Source organism: Muscardinus avellanarius (genome assembly GCF_963383645.1).
Source record: "Muscardinus avellanarius genome assembly, chromosome: 13".
Classification (NCBI taxonomy): Eukaryota; Metazoa; Chordata; class Mammalia; order Rodentia; family Gliridae; genus Muscardinus; species Muscardinus avellanarius.
The window spans coordinates 74,743,223-74,762,203 of record NC_137799.1 but is presented as its reverse complement, the minus strand read 5'-3'; the positions used below and the strand labels follow the sequence as shown (position 1 = coordinate 74,762,203).

The 18,981-nt window shown below is 43.3% G+C and overlaps 1 protein-coding gene and 1 pseudogene across 2 annotated transcripts in view; one reads left to right on the top strand and one right to left on the bottom strand.

Annotated features, from left to right (window-relative positions):
* The window catches only part of MAMDC2 (MAM domain containing 2), a gene marked incomplete at both ends in the record, with an annotated part of 178,369 nt that overhangs the window by 97,201 nt on the left and 62,187 nt on the right, over positions 1-18,981 (bottom strand). The window lies entirely within an intron of this gene.
* Positions 3,285-3,811, top strand: LOC308272061 (acyl-protein thioesterase 1-like; annotated as a pseudogene). The gene has a single exon. The product of its transcript is annotated as an acyl-protein thioesterase 1-like (transcript).

Sequence of the window (18,981 nt, the reverse complement as noted above, 5' to 3'; positions counted from 1 at the left end):
TCTCCTTCCTTTTCCCTCTTCCTTCCTCTGTCCTCTGTCCTCCTAACATTGACAAGTGGTAGTGTGCTGGATATTCCAGGAGATAGAACAGTATGTCTGTTAAAAAGTGGAGTGAGAGCCAGGCGTGGTGGCGCACGCTTGTAATCCCCGCGCTTGGGAGGCAGAGACAGGAGGATCGCGCTGGTTCGAAGCCAGCTGCGCGCGCTGGCTTAGGAGACCCTGTTTCCAAATAAAAATATAAAATAGGTCTGGGAGTGTGGCCTGGAGATAGAAGGGCTTCCAGGAACCTCAGTACCACACACACACAAAATAAATAAATAAATAAAATAAAAATAAAAATAAAAAGTGGAGTGAGAAGAGTTTTGAAGCCAAGAACTTTCCCTTGAGCTTCCCACACCCCTCTAGCCCCCTGACTTCCAGCACCAGCCATCCAATGGCCTGTGGGTCTTGGAGGTCCCCTGCCTTTCTGGCCTGCAGATTCTCATGCTTGCCCAGAGGTTCCCACATTTGTGGCCAGCACTCTGTCTGCTGTCTTCCCTCCTGTGGCCGCCCATGGTCCTGCCGACGCCAGCAGCAGCTCAGCGCATGACCAGCCTCACAGGTGGGACAAAGGGCAGCGTCTCCAGGGAACCTTGCTTGCCAGGCTGAAGAGTTCCAAGACCAAGATCATCTCCAGCTGGCAACCTTAACGAACGAACCAGCCCCTGGGTGCAAATAGCAACCGCCTCTCATTCCAACCCAGGCACCCTCGGAGGAGAAACCCAGCCTTCCTGGGCACTGCCACCACCGCTACCTTCTAGTGTACAGCGGACACTCGATAGGAACCAGGCACTGTCCTAAGTGTATCACACACATTTCTATTTTAATTTTTTAGCACTGGGGATTAAACCCAGAGGCATTCTACTTCTCAACTACCTCCCTAGAACTTTTTATATTTTAATTTTGAAACAGATCTAGTCAAATTACTTAGGCTGGCTTCAAACCTGCGATCCTCCTGCCTCAGTTTCTCAAGTACTGGGATTACAGTGTGTATCGTGATTCCCTGCTCATCACACACTTTATGTACTGCGGGGCCTGTTGGGTTTAGAGTGTTAAGCCAGGGCTCTTGATGCCGGCTCTCTTTTGAATCCAGTGTTGTTTCTTCATATTGTGAGGGAATGTATAAGGGCCATCCTCCTTTTCCCATTTTTTAAAAAATTTACAGTGCCTTTGTGTTATTATATATCATATAAATCTTTAAATACATTTGTCTTGTGCTTTTTTTTTTTGGTACTGGGGATTGACTTCAAAGATATTCTACCTTCAAGCTATACCCCTAGTCCTATTTTTTATTTTTATTTTGAAACAGTGTCTCACTTGGTTGATCAGACTTTCACTACTTGCTGAGGCTGTCTTTGAACTTGTGATCCTCCTGTCTCAGTCTCCCCAGTACTGAGCCCCCACTCTTTTTTAAAAATATGCTTTTGTTGGTGCATTGTAATTACACATCACGACGAGGTTCAGAGTGATAGGAACACGCACACACACACAGAACTTGGTGCGCTTCTTTTGGGATCCCACCTGCCCCCTCTCCCTCCCATACATGTTGGGATTGGTATTTGTTTTGTATATGTATGTTTGAACTTTTTCCTTCTTCAGGCCCCACCCCTTCCATCACTCTACTGGAGTTTCTCATCCTTTTTCTTTTTCTTTTTTTGCTACCACCCCAGAAGGACTGTAACGTCATGGGGTGGGCTGAGTGAGATGGGGGAGGTCCAGAGAACATTTCAAACCTTTCCTGAGGAAGTAGAGAATTGAGAGATGAGTTATAAAGAGGAAAGAAATAAAGAATCACCCTGTCCTGTCGACCTTCACACCAAATAACAACTTTGCAGCCCCGAGGCCCGCATCGCCCGCGGCCTCTCGTGTTCTTCTCTAGCCTCTTGTTCTTCGCTGCTGCCAGTCGAGTTTTCATCGCTGTGGCAAAACCCCCGAGATAAACACTACTGGGGAAGGACTATTTGCCTCAAGCCTTCAGCCCCTCAAGCCACGTGGCTCTGTTGATTCTGGCCCGGGGTGAGGCAGAGCATGGCTGTGGGGAGCGTGGTGGGGCGGAGCGGCTCACTTTGTGGTGGTCAGGGAGCAGAGACAGAGAGGAAGAGGCCAGAGTCCCAACACAGCCTGCAAGGGCAGGTCCTATTGAGCCCAGGGGCATTCTACCTCTGAGCTACACCCTGGCACTATTTTTTATTCTTTATTTTGAAACAGGGTCTCACTAAGTTGCAGAGGCCTCACTATAGTTGAGGCTGGCCATGAACCTGCAATTCTCCTGTCTCAGCCTCCCAAATGCTGGGATTACAAGCGTGCTCCACCATGCATGGTTTAAGGGCCCACCTCCTAACGTTGGTATCACCTCCAAAGAGCGCCAGTGGCTAGGGACCATGCCATCGTTAGGTGAGCTTTTGGGGACATTCCTGATCCCAAGGAGGACACTCTCGAAGGGAGCCACTCAACTCAAATATAGGTGGCTCACCCCTACACCCACCTAGTTTCCTGTCCAGAAAGCCTGAATAACTCTGCGTATCTAACCGATGCCGAGGCTGCTGGCCTAGGGACCACACTCTGAGAACCACAGACTTATATTATCTGAGAGAAATAGGGCTCTTTCTCTAGGCCTCTCTTACCTATCAAAGAAAAAAAGGCTATAAAGGAGGGAGGAAAGGAATAATTTTACTTAAAGGTAAAATTCAAACTTAACTACATGTGTATTAGAGCAGGTTTATAGAGTCCATCTACTGGTAATCTGAACTTTTTGTAAATTCCATTAAAAAAATCTTTCTTGTTTTCTCTCACTATATTGGCTTTTACTATAAACATATATTAGTGATCTCTTATCAAGAGCCTTTGAAACACACTCTATATAAAATATTATTTAAAATATCTTGGCGGAGCATTTGGGAGGCTGAGATATGAGGGTCGCAATTCGAAGACAGCCTCAGCTACTTAGTGAGGCTCTTTGCAACTCAGTGAGACCTTGTTTCAAAATAAAGAATAAAAAATAGGGCTAGGGGTGTAGATTGGAGGTAGAATGCCCTTGGGTTTTATCCTTGGTAATGCAAAAAAAAATATATATATATCTTGGTGGGCACACGGGGGTGGGGGCAGCAGGGGCATGCCACTAAGCCTGTGGATGTGCAGGAACAACACGTCCATGCCAGTCCTGCCGACATGCCCGACATGCCCACCGCCTGGAAGGCCATGCCCAAGGTTATTTTCCTTCATGAATTGGGAGATACTGGGCATGGATGGGCAGAAGGTTTTACAGGCCGGTTATACCTGTTACATTTAATATGAACATGGCTAGGCCTTCTTGGTGTGGTATTATTGGGCTTTCACCAGATTCTCAGGAGGATGAACCTGGAATTAAACAGGCTGCAGAAAATGTAAAGGCTTTAAGATGAAGAGGTGAAGAAAGGCTTTCCTTCTAACAGAATTATTTTGGTAGGGTTTTCTCGGGGAGAAGCCCTGTCCTTGTACACCACTCTCACCGTGCAGCAGAAATTGGCCAGTGTCACTGCGCCCAGCGGCTGGCTTCCGCCTCAGGCTCCCTCCCCACCGGTTCTTATCAGTGGTGTTTAATAGAGACATTTCTCCTCTCCGGTGCCATGGAGATTGTGACCCATTAATTCCTGTGATGTTTGGTTCCCTTACTATTGATGAATCCAGCCAATGTGGCCTTCAACATCTATGAAGGCACGATGCACAGCTCAGGTCAATAGTAAATGATGATGTCAAGCAGCTCGTTGACAAACTCCTGCCTCCAGCTGACTGACATCCCTCAGAGGCCTGTGCCCAAGTGCACCAGCATCGCTACAGCAGAGGCCAACCTTCTCCATGCCCCATCTCAAAACTTCTCATGTTTGCAGTGTTCATAGGTTTTGCAAATACACCAATGATACAGACTAAATGGCTGCTCGTGGGAAATTTATGATCTTAAGTTTCTATACATATATTTGTATATGAGCTAGAATATACTAGTATTAAAATGGGTGAAGGAGCTAGCTTTTTTTCCTCAAATGTAAGTCAGTAAAATAATAAAATGCTGCAACCATAAAAAAAAAGAAATAAAATATACTGATAGCTGGGTATACTGGTGCATGTCTGTAATCCCTGTACTTGGGAGGCTGAGACAGAAGGATCACCGGTTCGAGGACAGCCTCAGCAAGTAGTGAGACCCTCACCAACCTACTGAAACCCTGTTTCCAATAAGAAATAAAATCGGGCTATAGCTTAAAGGTAGAATGCCTTTGGGTTCAATCCCCAGGACCCCCCCACCCACATTCTTGATACATAATGAAAGCTGGTGCTATTTATTGAGTGATTTTGACATCTCGGCCATAAATGTTGGGTATTGCTAAACAATATGATTTCACAGTTAAACTTCAGCCTTCTGATTTGTTTTTAGGTCATGCTTTGTGAATGTGCCCATTAGCTTAATGACAGTGCGTCCAACTGATTTACCTCAAAAAGTTAAACACAGAGTTCCCGTATGACCTAGCAATTCTACTGCTAGGCAAATAGCTAAGAGAATTAAGACTTATATTTACATAAAACTCGCATGTAAATGCTCACAATGGCATTACTATTCATAATAGTCATCCTTCTCTTTCAAGATTGTTTTGCGCCAGGAATGGTGGCACACACTTGTAATCTCAGATTCATTCTCTCTCTCTCTCTCTCTCTCTCTCTCTCTCTCTCTCTCTCTCTCTCTCTCTCTCTCTCTCTGTGGGGATTGAACCCAGTGGCATTCTGCCTCTAAGCTACAGTCCCAGCCTGCTGTATTTTTTCTTATTTTGAAACAGAGTAAATTGTAGAGGGCCTTCTTAAATTGCTGAGGCTATTCTCAAACCCGCGATCCTCCTGTCTTAGCCAGAATTCTAACCACTGGGATTATAAATGTGTGCTATCATGCTTGGCTCAGTTTCTTCCTTGCTCTCCCTCTTTGGTGCTGGGGATTGAACTCAGGAGCGTTCTATCTCTGAGCTACACCCCCCTACCCCTTTTTAGTTTTTATCTTGAAATACCTTTTTAGTTTTCACCTTGAGACAGTGTCTTGCTAGGTTGCTAAGAGTCTCACTATTGTTGAGGGGTCTCAAACATGTGATCCTTCTGTCTCAGCCTCTCAATACTGAGATTACTGGGTGTGTGCTACCATGTCTGACTAGAATTACTGTTTCTATATTTATTTGTTTTTGTGGTGCTGGGGATTGAACTAAGGGCATCATACATGCTAGGCAAGCACTCTGCTACAGAACTAACTTTGTCAGCCATGTTCAGTTTCTTGATGTTGTACTTTGAAGTACAAATTTCTAAATTAAAAAACAATTTGTGGTACTGGGTATTGAACACAGGGGCAGTCTACCTCTGGGGTATAGCCACAGTCCTATTTTATTGTTTATTTTGAAACAGTCTTACTAAGTTGCTGAGGTCCTCACTAAATTGCTGAGATGAGCTTCGAACCTATGATCCCTGTCTCAGCCTCCCAAGTACTGGGATTACAAGTGTGTACTATCTAAAATTTTTGATGAAGTTTGGTTTTCTGGTTTTACTTTTTTTTGGTATGTTTGGTATCGTTGGTAAGAAATGACCTTTCTAAGGTCATTGAAGGTCTACACCTATTTTTTCTTCCAATACCTTTATAGTTTTAGCTCTTACATTGAGATCTTTGATCTGAACTAGTTTTTTCCCACTGAATTGTCTTGCCATACTTGTGAAAAACAAGTGAGTACTGATTAAGGGTTCATTTCTGCACTCTCACTTCATTGACCTGTCTATCCCCATGTTAGCACCACAAAGTCTTGCTTACTCTAACTTTGTAGCAAGCTTTGAAATCGGGAAATTTGTGATTTTTTTATTCTTATATTTCAAGATTGTTTTGAGCCAGATGTGGTGGTGCATATTTTTTTAAGGGCATTTACAACACGGTAAGTTTCATTTACTCTAAATATCACATATTAGATATACAATTCCAATGATTAAGTGAACAGTACAAGAATACAGTAAAGTAAATATTCTAACATTCGAATATTGCCTCACTTAAGCAACAGTAACTGCTAAATATTGTTATAACGTCTTTAACCCTGACTTTAACTTGGGAAACAAAAGTAAGGTCAGATGAATAGTGTACATGAAAGTGGCCACACACTGCCTATCGCTGGACATGTAAAACCATGATCTTTAAGTTCATCTACATCGATTTAATTGTTACAATCTGCTCTCCCAATTAAACAGAAAAGAGTACACATTAAATTGTTAATCATTAAAATCATTTCACAACTACAAAATTAAGTTGCTGACAACACCATCCTCTACTAGCATGAAAGACTCATATATGAATAGACAGCTGTCTAACCTATGGGCTTTTTTTCCTCCCACAGTTAAGAGGAAAGTGGTGGGAGTGGTGGGTAAGAAGTATGAAAGGTAAATTGTTAAGTGATCAAACAGTATGCAGAACAAAACTTAAACTGTTAAAGCTAAACTTCTATGGTAAAGAAGGCCCAATGCCATTTTTCAAAACAATTTCTGAAAAGCAAAAAGATAAAGATACTTGTGATGCAAACTCCATCTTGCTTCTTAAAGGACACATTAGCAAATCAGCCCCAGGATGCAAAGTTCCTCAGCTATCACTCAGGTCCAGTCTCCACCTCGGGGGCTGCCATATGCCTGGGAGCATCGCTCTGCTCTCCTGCCCCTCTAGTGGACAACAGACTGACAGCCGGTCCCTTCACCGCAGGAGTACAGGCAGGTGGTTCTCGTGCACACACAGCGTGGTGTATGCCTGCAGGCCCAGACCCATCCCTGTGAAAATGAATTAAATTTGGCCTAAACCAGCCTCTATACTTCAGTGATAAAATTTGACCCAGGGCAGCCTCTTAGTAAGTGGGAACTGAAACCTAGCTTGATGCATAAACAAGATGTAATCTACACTACCAGTATGACTTGGTAACCAAGCAACTTGACCTTAGCCAATCATGGCAGCCAAAGTCCAGCAAATACCAGGCTGAAGGCTGCCAAATTACAGGCACGTGCTGATAATGACCTCGTATACTACAACGGACACATGAGGTCATATCACTTAATGAGGTGACAGCAGTCTGAGTTTATGAAAGTATACTTTATGTTGTTCAAACTAAAACAAAATCACCTAACATAGCCTCCTACACCTCACATGACTGTACACCCAAAGAAGGCAGACACTGAGCTGCACCAGTCAGGTCACTTCTGTGTGTCCCTTCTGGTGGTGCACATTTGTAATCCCAGAATTTGGAAGGCTGAGACAGGAGGATCACGGGTTCAAGGACAGCCTCAGCAACTTAGCAAGACCCTTAGAAACTCAGTAAGATTCTAATGGTAGGGTGCCCCTGGGTTCAGTCTCCAGGACCAAAAACAAAACAAAACAAAGAGACTGCTGTGACTATTCTGGGTCTTTTCTTCTACTTACGTATGAATGTAAACAGCATGCTCACTGTTTTTACTGATACTCAGCTGCTTTCCTGGACACCTGTTTCTGAGTGGGACAGACCTTTGGTTAATTTTCAGAGTCCTTAAAAACTTGCCTTTCTGCTCTCTTTGCCAGTGATCTCGTTGTATTTATAGGTAGAGGATTTCCCAAAGTCCTTTACTACACCAAAGTGCTGGCATCAGTCCCTTTCCTTGTCTATTTTTAACCAATAAGAATAGAAAACAAATGCTTCGAAGATGTTAAACACAAATAAATAAGAAAAAGGCAAAGGATGGCTGCAATCACATGAGCATTGGGTGGCTGATCGTGACACATTAGGCCAGAGGCTGGGAGGTTTACTAACCACAGCGCTGGAGACATAAAGTCAGGAGGAGAGGGAAGGCCCTGCGTCAAGGACGGCTGTTTAGCCAACGTGAGCTGATTTACAAGACATTTATTGGAAACGATAAAACCTTTAAGGTGTCAGAAAAGGGCCATAAACTTACAAGTGGGTTTTTCTAAAAATAAGTCAGTCAGCAACCCAAAACAATAATAACAATAATTCAACCCTGGTGTTCCAAAGGACAGACGTCATGTGACCCAGGGTCTGAATGTGTCTTTTCGTGAAAACAAGCATCAAAAAACAATGGCAAAAAATTTTTTTTTCTGTTTCATTGAAGGCAAGGCATATACTACTAAGTCTTGAGTTCCTGCTCCCATCTCCAGGGAAGGAGCCCAATAGCCCAAATCCCAGGTGGTCCTTGTGCAGGGTGTCAGAGTGTGCATCACAGGGCCTTCTTGGCATTCCTGCAATCCTATTAGTTACCCAAATTACAGTAGTCTCGCTTCATCCACGGTTTCACTTTCCTTGGCTTCCAGGCCCTGCAGTCAACTAGTTTGGAAATACTAAAATTCTAGAAACAATTCATAAATTTTAAGTTGCATGCTGTTCAAGTAGTGTGAGGAAATCTCATGTGGCTCTGTCCCACCCAGAACATCAACTGACCCTTTGTGCACTGTATCCACGCTGTATATGCTACTTGCTTGTTAGTCAGTTGGGACCAGAGTGTTTGTGTTTTCTTTTACCTAACAATAGCTCCCAAATGAAAGCATACAGATGCTGGCAGTTCTTTTACAGTATATTGTTATAACTCTTCTATTTTATTATTTTCTATTTTGTTATCTGTGGTTTTTAATCTTTTACTGTGTCTAATCTATAAATTAAATTTTATCATGAGTATGTATGCATTGGAAAAAAACATAGTATAAATGGGATTTGGTACTGTTTTTGGTTTCAGACATCCACTGGGGGTCTTGAAATATATTCCCTATGGATGAGAGGGGGTTCTGTATTATCCTTTAGGTATGGTGATTGTCCTGGTATGACTGTGTGGTACAACAGATTCTATCCAAGATTTGCAGTATATAGATTTTAAGACTTTATCATGTATGCATAACTACATCAATAGTGTCTTTATTTGTAAAACAAGTATAATAAAAAATTGAGTCACATTATACACACATTCAATATTTGGAAAATCATTTAATGCTTTAAGAAAAAAAAACAACCCAGCAAACTGTGAATATATATATATATATATATATACATATATATATATAGTTATATTTATACGCACACATATGTATAAGTATATATACATATATGACCTATATTTTTCATATGAGGAGCCACTAACTGAAATCTATCTCATCAAATTTTCAAATTATATATTTTTCCCCAAAAGGAAATTTGGCTATGTCATAAATAAAACTGGGATAAAATGTAAAAAAAAAAAAAAGTTTAAGAAATTTTCAAGAGAAATTTTCATAGCATATAAAGTTTACCTTTAGTGCTGGCTTTAGATGTAGAACTCAAGTGAGATAGGACTTTGAATCTATATGGTGGTTGTGAGACCCTGATGAAATGATGTGCATCACATGCTCATAAACTGCAGGGTTAGCCATCAATTACTCCTGTTCTCATCACCAGGGCAGCGTCCTTTGGCTCCTGAGATGGTGCGGGATTTATGTTTGCCTTCTTACTCTTTCCTCAGTATGGATTAGAGCAGCTGTTTCTCAGGCAGCAGATTAGCAGCACATTTCCAATGCGGATATGAGAACAGTCTTCATCTATTTCACTTTAATGGATCCTTTGATGTTGATCTACGCTATTCTGTCCTCTTTAGAGTGAGGGCCCTCCTGGCTGCCCATGCTCTGCAGCTCCCCTGCTCACAGCTAAGCCCCCCGGTTCTCACTGAGGATCACCTAAAGTAGAATTCAGCTATAATTCTGGCTGAAATCTTATACCCCAGGTCTTCGGCATTGCCGTTGTCTGTCTCTTTTGTTCAGCTCTTAGGACTCTGCAAATCTAGGACACGGTCTTCTTTTCTCCAGCTTCCTCGCCAGGGCTGAGTCCAGCCCTGACCTCAGGCTAGGATCTTCTCACCTGATTAGGATCTTCTCATCTGGTTTTTGGAGTGCCTTCCTGTTTGTCCTATGGATGAGGTCCTGACTGGAAGACGCATGGTCCAGCATGGCTCTCACACCAGCCAGATGTTGGCTCCAATTCCTGCCATGCATTCCAGAAACAATGCCACTGCGGGCAAGTTAACTATATTTTCTAAAACTCACATTTTTCATTTGTACAACGGGGATGCTAAAACACCAACTTTATAGTGTTTTAAAGAAGATTAAATAAGATAATGTAAGTAGAAAAGTTAGCATACGGCCAAGCTTTTAGTAAGCGTTAGCTCTCTCTTTTCCAATCATCAGCTGGTCAGCCTGCTCTTGTGGATGGTCAGCCCATCTCGTTGTCATCTCACATTGGACCACCCAGATGTTATTTGCTACCTGTTCCCCCTGCTGCCATTGTCCTACCCTGCCAGTGCTGACACTGTATAGATCTGGCCGTGTGCAGCTTGTATTCATCCTCCCCAGTGCTTGCTAACTGCTGTGGGCACATCTTTTCTAGATCCTAACCTCTTCCAGTCTGTCCATCCTATTCCCCAACTATGTCCTGTATATGGCAGTCATTTCTGGGATGTACAGGTTAATCAAAGAAGGCTGGGCAGTAATGAGTGCAACACATCTAGGAAATATTCCCCAAGTTTCTGCAAAGCACCAGAGTCCTATTATGGAGAGAGGATGCGTCCGTGGGAATGCATCCTCGACCATGTATAAACCATCAGCATACATTTTGAGAGTCAAGCTTTCTCTGCCCATCAAAAACCTCTTAAAAATTAAAAAGTCAAGTTTCTAATTACATTATAGTCAAATTTTGGAATATGCATAGGAAATGGAATGGGTGTGGGAACTCTCGTGTTAAGTTATTAGAAAATAAGTGGAAAAGCAATTTTCAAATATAAGAAAAACTCTATTAAATCTTTGAGATTGTTAATATCTGATTTTCCTGCATCAATCAATTAGCAATTATCAATAAATTTACTAGCCGGGTATGGCGGTGCACACTTGTAATCCCAGCATTCAGGAGGCTGAGACAGGAGGATCGTGGTTCGCGGACAGCCTCAGCTACTTAGTGAGGCCCTCCGCAACTTAGTGAGACCCTGTTTCAAAATAAAGAATAAAGCCTGGCGTGGTGGCGCACGCTTGTAATCCCCGCGCTTGGGAGGCGGAGACAGGAGGATCGCGCAGGTTCGAAGCCAGCGGCGCTGGCGTAAGAGACCCTGTTTCAAAAATATAAAATAGGTCTGGGAGTGTAGCCCGAGGAAGAAGGGCTTCCAGGAACCCCAGTACCACCAAAAAAAAAAAAAAAAAAAAAAGAATAAAAATAGGGCAGGGAGTGTGGCTCGGAGGTCAAATGTCCCTGGGTTCCATCCCCAGACACCCCCCCCCACAAAAAAAAAGACCTTACTGTTTACTGACAGCAAAAACCATTCTGTTCTGTAAATATCTAAGAAAAATTATACTGATGGTTTTATAATCTTATCTTGTTTGAAATTTCTAATTTTACTATTATCTGGTGTCATTTATTTAATAAATCACCAACTATTAAAATCATAATTATAATCATATGAAAATGGATGTAAACTGGGCGTAGTGGCACACACCTGTAAAACTGGGGAGGCTGAGACAAGAAAGGCTGACACAGTTTCGAAGCCAACCTCAGCAGCTTAGGGAAGCTCTCGGCAACTTAGTGAGACCCTGTTTCCAAATAAAATATAAAAGTAGGTTTGGGGGTTATAGCCCAGCAGTAGAAGGCCCCTGGGTTCCATCTCCAGTACCACCAAAAAAAAAAAAAATAAATAAAAATAAATAAATAAATAAATAAATAAATAAAAGAGGTAGTTTTGAATAACTAATCTTGAATCATCCACTAAGCAACAAAGATTCAAAGAGAATTAATTAACAGTCGTTGTGCTCTGGGCAGTAGATTCTTGCTACATATTCTTGTCTTTTATTCCTGTCAAATAATCCCCTGAGGTGAGAGTCACCACTTTACAAATAAGGAAAAGAGAGGGCGGGACAAGAGGATCACAGGTTTGAGGCCAGCCTTAGCAACTTACTAAAACCATGGCAACCTCGTGAGATTCTGTTTTAAAATAAAAAATAAACCGGGCGTGGTGGCGCACGCTTGTAATCCTGGAGCTTGGGAGGCGGAAACAGGAGGATCGCGCAGGTTCGAAGCCAGCTGCGCTGGCTTAAGAGACCCCGTTTCCCAAACTAAAATAGGTCTGGGAGTGTAGCCTGGAGGTAGAAGGGCTTCCAGGAACCCCAGTACCGCCAAAATAAATAAATAAATAAATAAATAAATAAATAAATAATAAGAAGGGCTGGGAATATAGCCTGGAGGTAGAATGCCCCTGGATTTAATTCCCAGTTAATACCCCCTTTGAAAAAATCCACAAAAAAGACAAGTAAAGAAAAGAAATTCACAAAAATTAGGCCATTGGTTCAAGGTCACAGCAATTAAACAAGATCTGCCTCTAGGTACATTCCTCTTCCTTCTCATCACACTGTCTTCAAATATTTTCTCGTCTGTCATTATTAATTTATCTCTTAATATCTGTATTCTTCTTCCTGTAGTAAGAAAACAAATTTTCTCCCTTATTTTTACATGGAATCCCGAAAGGCTGAATGCCTCCACAGTGACGCTCATTGGGCTTCTCCACAGATACCATTCCCCTTCCTAACACAGCAGAGAGATTCACGTTCCTACCACATTGCCTCAAATATAAGAGCTTTTTAATATGTCAAGTTTTTTCTTCCTTCCTTCCTTCCTTCCTTCCTTCCTTCCTTCCTTCCTTCCTTCCTTCCTCCCTCCCTCCCTCCCTCCCTCCCTCCCTCCTTTCTTTCTTTCTTTCTTTCTTTCTTTCTTTCTTTCTTTCTTTCTTTCTTTCTTTTTTTTGGTACTGGGAATGGAACCCAGGGGCATTCTACCTCCAAGTGACATTCCCAGCCCTATTTTTTATTCTTTATTTTGAAACCGGGTCTCACTGAGTTGCAGAGGGCCTCACTAAGTAGCTGAGGCTGTCCACGAACCGCGATCCTCCTGTCTCAGCCTCCCAAATGCTGGGATTACAAGTGTACGCCACCATGCCTGGCTATATGTCAAGTTTCCTAAAATTAGGATATGTCTTATAATTGTTCTACAGTAGCACACCTCCTCTCCTCACAACAAAAGGCTGTTAATAAATTGATGATGTAACTTAAAATCAACCGATACAGAATATACAGAATAAGATATGTGCACCTGCACTTTGGTTGTCAGAGATCCCATGGCCTTGGCTCAGAGGACCCCAATCCCGTAAATAGTGCTGCAAAGTGGGGAGTAGGGAGCGGGACAACACACTGATGAAAGTTAGAAAGCAACTAAGTGTTAGGGCATCACTGGCAGTCCAGGGACCACTAGTTATCAGCCTAAGGTACAGGGCACAGTCCGGACTTTCAGCCCAGTGTCGTGTATGCGTGTGTGTGTGTGTGTGTGTGTGTGTGTGTGTGTGTGTGTGTGTGACTGAGAATTGAACCCAGCAGTGCTCTTCTACAAAGCTACATCCACAGGCCTTTTTATTTTATTTTTATTTTTTTAATCTTTTATGTATTTATGTATTTATTTATTTATTTAGTGGGTTTGGGGATGGAACCCAGGATCACACCTCCTGCCCTATTTTTTATTCTTAATTTTGAAACCGGGTCTCACTGAGTTGCAGAGGGCCTCACTAAGTAGGTGAGGCTGTCCACGAACCGCAATCCTCTGGTCTCAGCCTCACGCCTGGCTTTTTTTTTTTTTTTTTCTTTTTAAACAGGGTCTCACTAAGTTGCTGAGGCTGGCCTGAAACCTGCGACCTTCTCATCTCAGCCTCTCAAATGCTGGGATTACCAGAGTGAGCTGCCACACCTGGTTCCATCAGCCCAGTGTCTTAATAAGTACTTACTACCTGGTACTGAAAAGAAGGCACTGTGTGCATTTTACGAGTAATCCATTTCCACAAAGGATTTGGATTATGTGTGTGTGTGTGTGTGTGTGTGTGTGTGTGTGTGTGTGTGTTGCTGTGGATTGAACCCAGGAGCATTTTACCTCTGAGCTACACTCTCAGACCAATTTTTAAAATTTTTATTCTTTATTTTGAAACGGTCTGAGTTGCAAAGGGCCTCACTATGTGGCCAAGGCTGTCTGTGAACCAGGATCCTCCATCTCAGCCTCTCAAATGCTGGGATTACAAACCTGTGCCACCGTGCCCAGCTCAGGATTTGGATTTTTAGCTGCTGGACAACAGAGTGCCCCACCCTATCCAAAATAAGCAAACCCACCATGTTCTAACCCACCCTGCTGGACTGAAAGAGTGTCTTCATAGAGTTTTATGAGGCACTATTACTTTTCAGAAAATGCTTTTGATGGAAGGGCCTTCTCCCTTGTCCTCTGGATGTCATGTAAAGTTCCTAATAATGACATAGACTCGTGAGACTTCTCATCGCCAGTCAATAGAAGCACACGAAACTCCCGGCTTTGCATTAATTTCCAAAGATGGATGAGATCTAAGAGCTACGAACTTAAATCTAAATCTTCCCAGCCATCAGTGAACTGAGGAAGGTTGATTCGCAGGTCTCACTCCTGAAATGTGGCCGGCAAAATGACATGTAATTGAGAAGGAGCGACCCATCATTGGAGTCCTATTTTGGTCCCCAGTGGTAAGAAACTCCTTCCACAAGGAGCCCTCCTTTAGCACAGCAAAGAGACTCTCATGTGGGGAATTTCAAATACAGCTTTGCTTAGGGAAAAAGGAAAGCCTGCATTTACAGAGCAGCCCCAAATTACAATGTATAAATTCCTGTGCTGTCCCAACGCACAGGGCTTCGGGCAGAACAGACCTCTCCCCACGTGACATCTGAGTTGTCAGCCTTGCCAGTGTTCCTGCTTCGAGTCCCTGAGCTTGGGAAATCAATTAAGTCATTATTATACAATTCTAATCTCCAAAATAAAAAGGGAACATTTCCTTCCAAGTGCATTTATAAATAAAATTTTGCTTTTCTGACAAGTGGTGCCAGAACCTTGTCGATGACGGCCAAAGCTCTGTAGAACCTTCTTGTGCAAGGGCTGGAGGGGCACTCGATGTCCATGAGCACCCGGGGAGGTCCTGTTCTCTCACGCCACATGTTTACAAGGGAAGAAAAGCATGAGGCCCGGCTAGTGCTTCACCACCAACTAGCAAGGCTGCCCTGGTCCTGGAGGAAGACCACGTGTCTGACTTCTTCCTCTAATTGACTCAGCAACTTGGCCCACATCTGATGCGTGTGGCTGTGGAGGAACGAGGGAAACTGCTACAGTTTCATAATGAAACTGGGCCTTTCGACGCTTGAGGTGGTCCTTATTTATACACACACTGACCAGTCTGGCTACCCCATGGGATGGAGTTGATGCTCTTTTTGGAAGGAGGGGTGCAGGGGATTGAACCCAGGGCTATTCTACTGCTGAGCTACACCCCAGCCTTTTTTAATTTTTATTTCGAAACAGAGTCTCACTAAGTTGTTGACAGACTTGCTAAATTGCCAAGGCTGGCCTTGAACCTGTGATCCTCCTGTCTCGGGTTCTCAAGTACCGAAATTATGGGTGTGTGCCACCGTGCCCCGCTTGAGCTTGAACATCTTCTTTTCCTCTTCAGACCTGGATGGTCCCTCTGATAGTTTTGTTCCTACCTCCTATCAGCTACTTCCTGGTCTCTGCCGTGCTCTCTGCCCTCTATTTGCTACTTCCCAGCATTCTCTATCTTTAAGTGTTTGTGATTCACTAAGTCTAGGTCTCATTTCTTTACTTTGAAGAGTCATCCTCTGATGGGGAACTGCTAAGTGCCTAACTAGTATCCATTCCCTCCCGCTTCCTCACTAAAGAACCCCAAATTGATTGGGGCTGGCGATGTACTCAAATGACTCTGCCATGTTACCTTTGCACTTGGGGGTGGCCAGTTGTTGGTTAGAGTGGACTCAGCTGCTGGGTAAGTCCCTTTTGTCCTCTCCCTTCCTTCTTCCTCCTGTATGAAGTGGGGATGCAATGGATGGAGCTGCAGTGGCCATCTTAAGACCAAGAGGTGAGTGGGGTAACCAACTCATCCTATCAGCCTGGGTCTTTTTGGCTTTAAAATGAAAGTCCCATTTGGGAACCTTTCTCATCCTGGGAAAAATGACACAGTGGGTCACTGTAGCAGGTGGCCCTGAGGATAGAAGCAATCACTGCGGGCGGGGTAGAAGGAGAGAAGGAGCAGGATCCTGATCACAGTGTGGAATCGAATAACCCAGTCTGGACTTGCACTTTTCATTATGAAAGAAAGAAAAAGAAATTTCCCTTTGTTTCTTCTGCTACAGGCATCCAGCTATGTGACTATACCTCCGTGACTTCGGTAAGTTCCAAGTCTGTCTCTCGGAACTGATTCTTTATTTACTTCAACACCCATTTTCTAACTTTTTGTTGGGCAGCTCCACTCGGACACACCACAGACACTTAACTCATTCTCTCTTCTCCAAGCTCTGCTCTCCCTGTGTCTAACACCTAAGAGAACGGAACCCCCAGCTATCCAATGGCCAAATGAAAATCTCAGCATCTTCAGTTACTCCTCCAGCTCCCTCTTTCTTCCAGATTCTGTCATCCTTGATGATTGAATTCCAGATCTCTCTCCAAGTCACTGATTCCAAGTCCCCTCCATTTTCTGTCTGGGCTACTTTGGGAGCCTCTCAGGAGTCCTTCCTAGTTTCGGCCTTGCTGGTCCTAATCTGACCTCAACACTGACCACATTCCTTCCGAGCCGAAAATAACCTGAGAGGGTCCCACTCTCTTCAACTTAGAAAGCCCCAGCATCCTGGCCCTCGTATTTAACCACATCCATTTTGCCATCTACAAGGTGGCTACCTGATTGGCTTCAGCTCCTCCAAGTGAAGGCTCCAGGTTTCTACTGCTTGCAGGCCTTCCCACGGGCTGCTTTCCGTACGGGTCTCTCTCATCTCTTTTCCTCATGCATCCAACTCCACTGCCCCTGCCTCATTCCTAGCTCCTTCTCTACTTAAGGAATTAGTTCAACGTATATGTGACTGCACAATGCACAAGCCTATACAACTGCCCATGGCGATCTCATTTACATACTGCTTTTGTATACAGCTTTGGCCAACCTCCATGTATAAACAGGGTTAGATGTCTCTTTTAAGTTTTTTTTTTGTTTTGTTTTTTTGATACTGGGGATGGAACCCAGGGACATTCTACCTCCAAGCTACACCCCCAGCCCCATGTTTTATTCATTTTGAGACAGAGTCTCACTGAGTTGCAAAGGGTCTCACTAAGCAGCTGAGGTTATCAGCAAAGCATGATCCTCCTGTCTCAGCCTCCCAAATGCTGGGATTACAAGTGTGCGCTACCACAGCCAGCTTTAAGTGATGTTTTATGTGAGTATTATACATTTAATTTTATTTGTCCAATAACTTGTCTGTATTCCTCTCTAGGGTTTTTAGCATCTAAGGGCAAACACCATATTCATGTGGCTCTTAGTAGGTACATATTCTCTATATTTTAAAATAAGTAAACTCCTTCCTGACGGTATGGTTTCTTTTCCTTTTTTCTTTTTTTCTTTTCTTTTCTCTTCTCTCCCTTTTTCTTTTCTTTTCTTTTCTTTTCTCTTCTTTTCTTTTCTTTTCTTTTCTCTTTTTTTGGTACTAGAGATGGAACCCGGGGGCATTCTAAATCTGAGTCAAACCCCAAGCTCCATTTTTTATTCTATATTTTCAAACAGGGTCTCACTGAGTTGCAAAGGGCCTCACTAGGTAGCTGAGGCTGTCTGTGAACCACGATCTTCCTTTCTCAGCTTCCCAAATGCTGGGATTACAAGCATGGGCCACCATACCTGGTTTTATTTTCTTATTTTTAAGAAAAAGGGTAGCTGAGTGTGGTGGTGCATGCCTGTATTCCCAGTACTTGGGGGCTGAGATAGGGAAATCACAGTTTGAGGTCAGTCTAAGCTACTTCGTGAGACTCTGTTTCAAAATGGAAAATAAAAAACGGTGGGGGTATAGTTCAGAAGTAGAATACTCCTGACTTTAATCCCTAGTTAACAAAAGACAAAAATAAGTGAAGGGCATATTAAAATACTTTTAGGTGGGGGGAGAGTGATGGAGATTGAACTCAGGGGCATGCTACCTCTGAGCTACACCCCTACCCATTTTTTCAATTTTAAAACAGTCTTGCTAAATTGATGAGGGTCTCTTTAAGTTGATGAGGCTGGCTCTGAACCTATAATCCTGCTGTCTCAGCCTCCCAAGTATGGGAATTATTGGTGCTTGGCTAAAATGCTTTTTATTGGGGGGGGGGAGTGCCCTGGGAATTGAACCAGGGATGTTCTACCTCCAAGTTGCACCATCAGCTCTATTTTGATTTTTTATTTGGAGATGGGATCTTACGAGGTTGCTGAGAGCCTCGTTAAATGCTGAGCCCGGCTTCTAACCGGTGGTCTTTCTGTCTCAGCCTCCCAAGTACTGGAATTACATGTGTGTACCACCACACATGTTAACATTTTTTTTTATTATGAAGAGCTCTCACTAGGTTCGAATTTCACAACAGGTACTCAGTTTGTTATTACTGTAGAAAGTACGAGAGCTAGTGAGAGCTAGAGCTTCACTGGTTCACATACCAAATATGTCCCCACTGTTAATATTTTTCTGAAACACAAATCCCTGCTCTATCAAGATACACAAAGTGTTGTTCAAAAGCACGATTCTTTGCCTCTCTGGAACGCAGTGCTTGTGGAAGCATTTCGGTGAATCACGTTTCCAGATTAGAGAGAGCTGTAGTTTTTCAGCTTCCAATTTCGAGGCACTCCAGAGTGCAGAGATCAGCAATACTCAGAAGTGCCAAGGTCAGCACTGCTGAGCTGTCTTGAAGGAGGGTTTGGTTCCCCTGACAACAGGGAAATCATTCTCCTATCTACGGCTAACACTGCAAGAGCAGTCTTAAGGGATCACAAAGCAGTACGCCTGGCAAGGGGAAGACAAATGCCAGGAGGCGGTCTCCA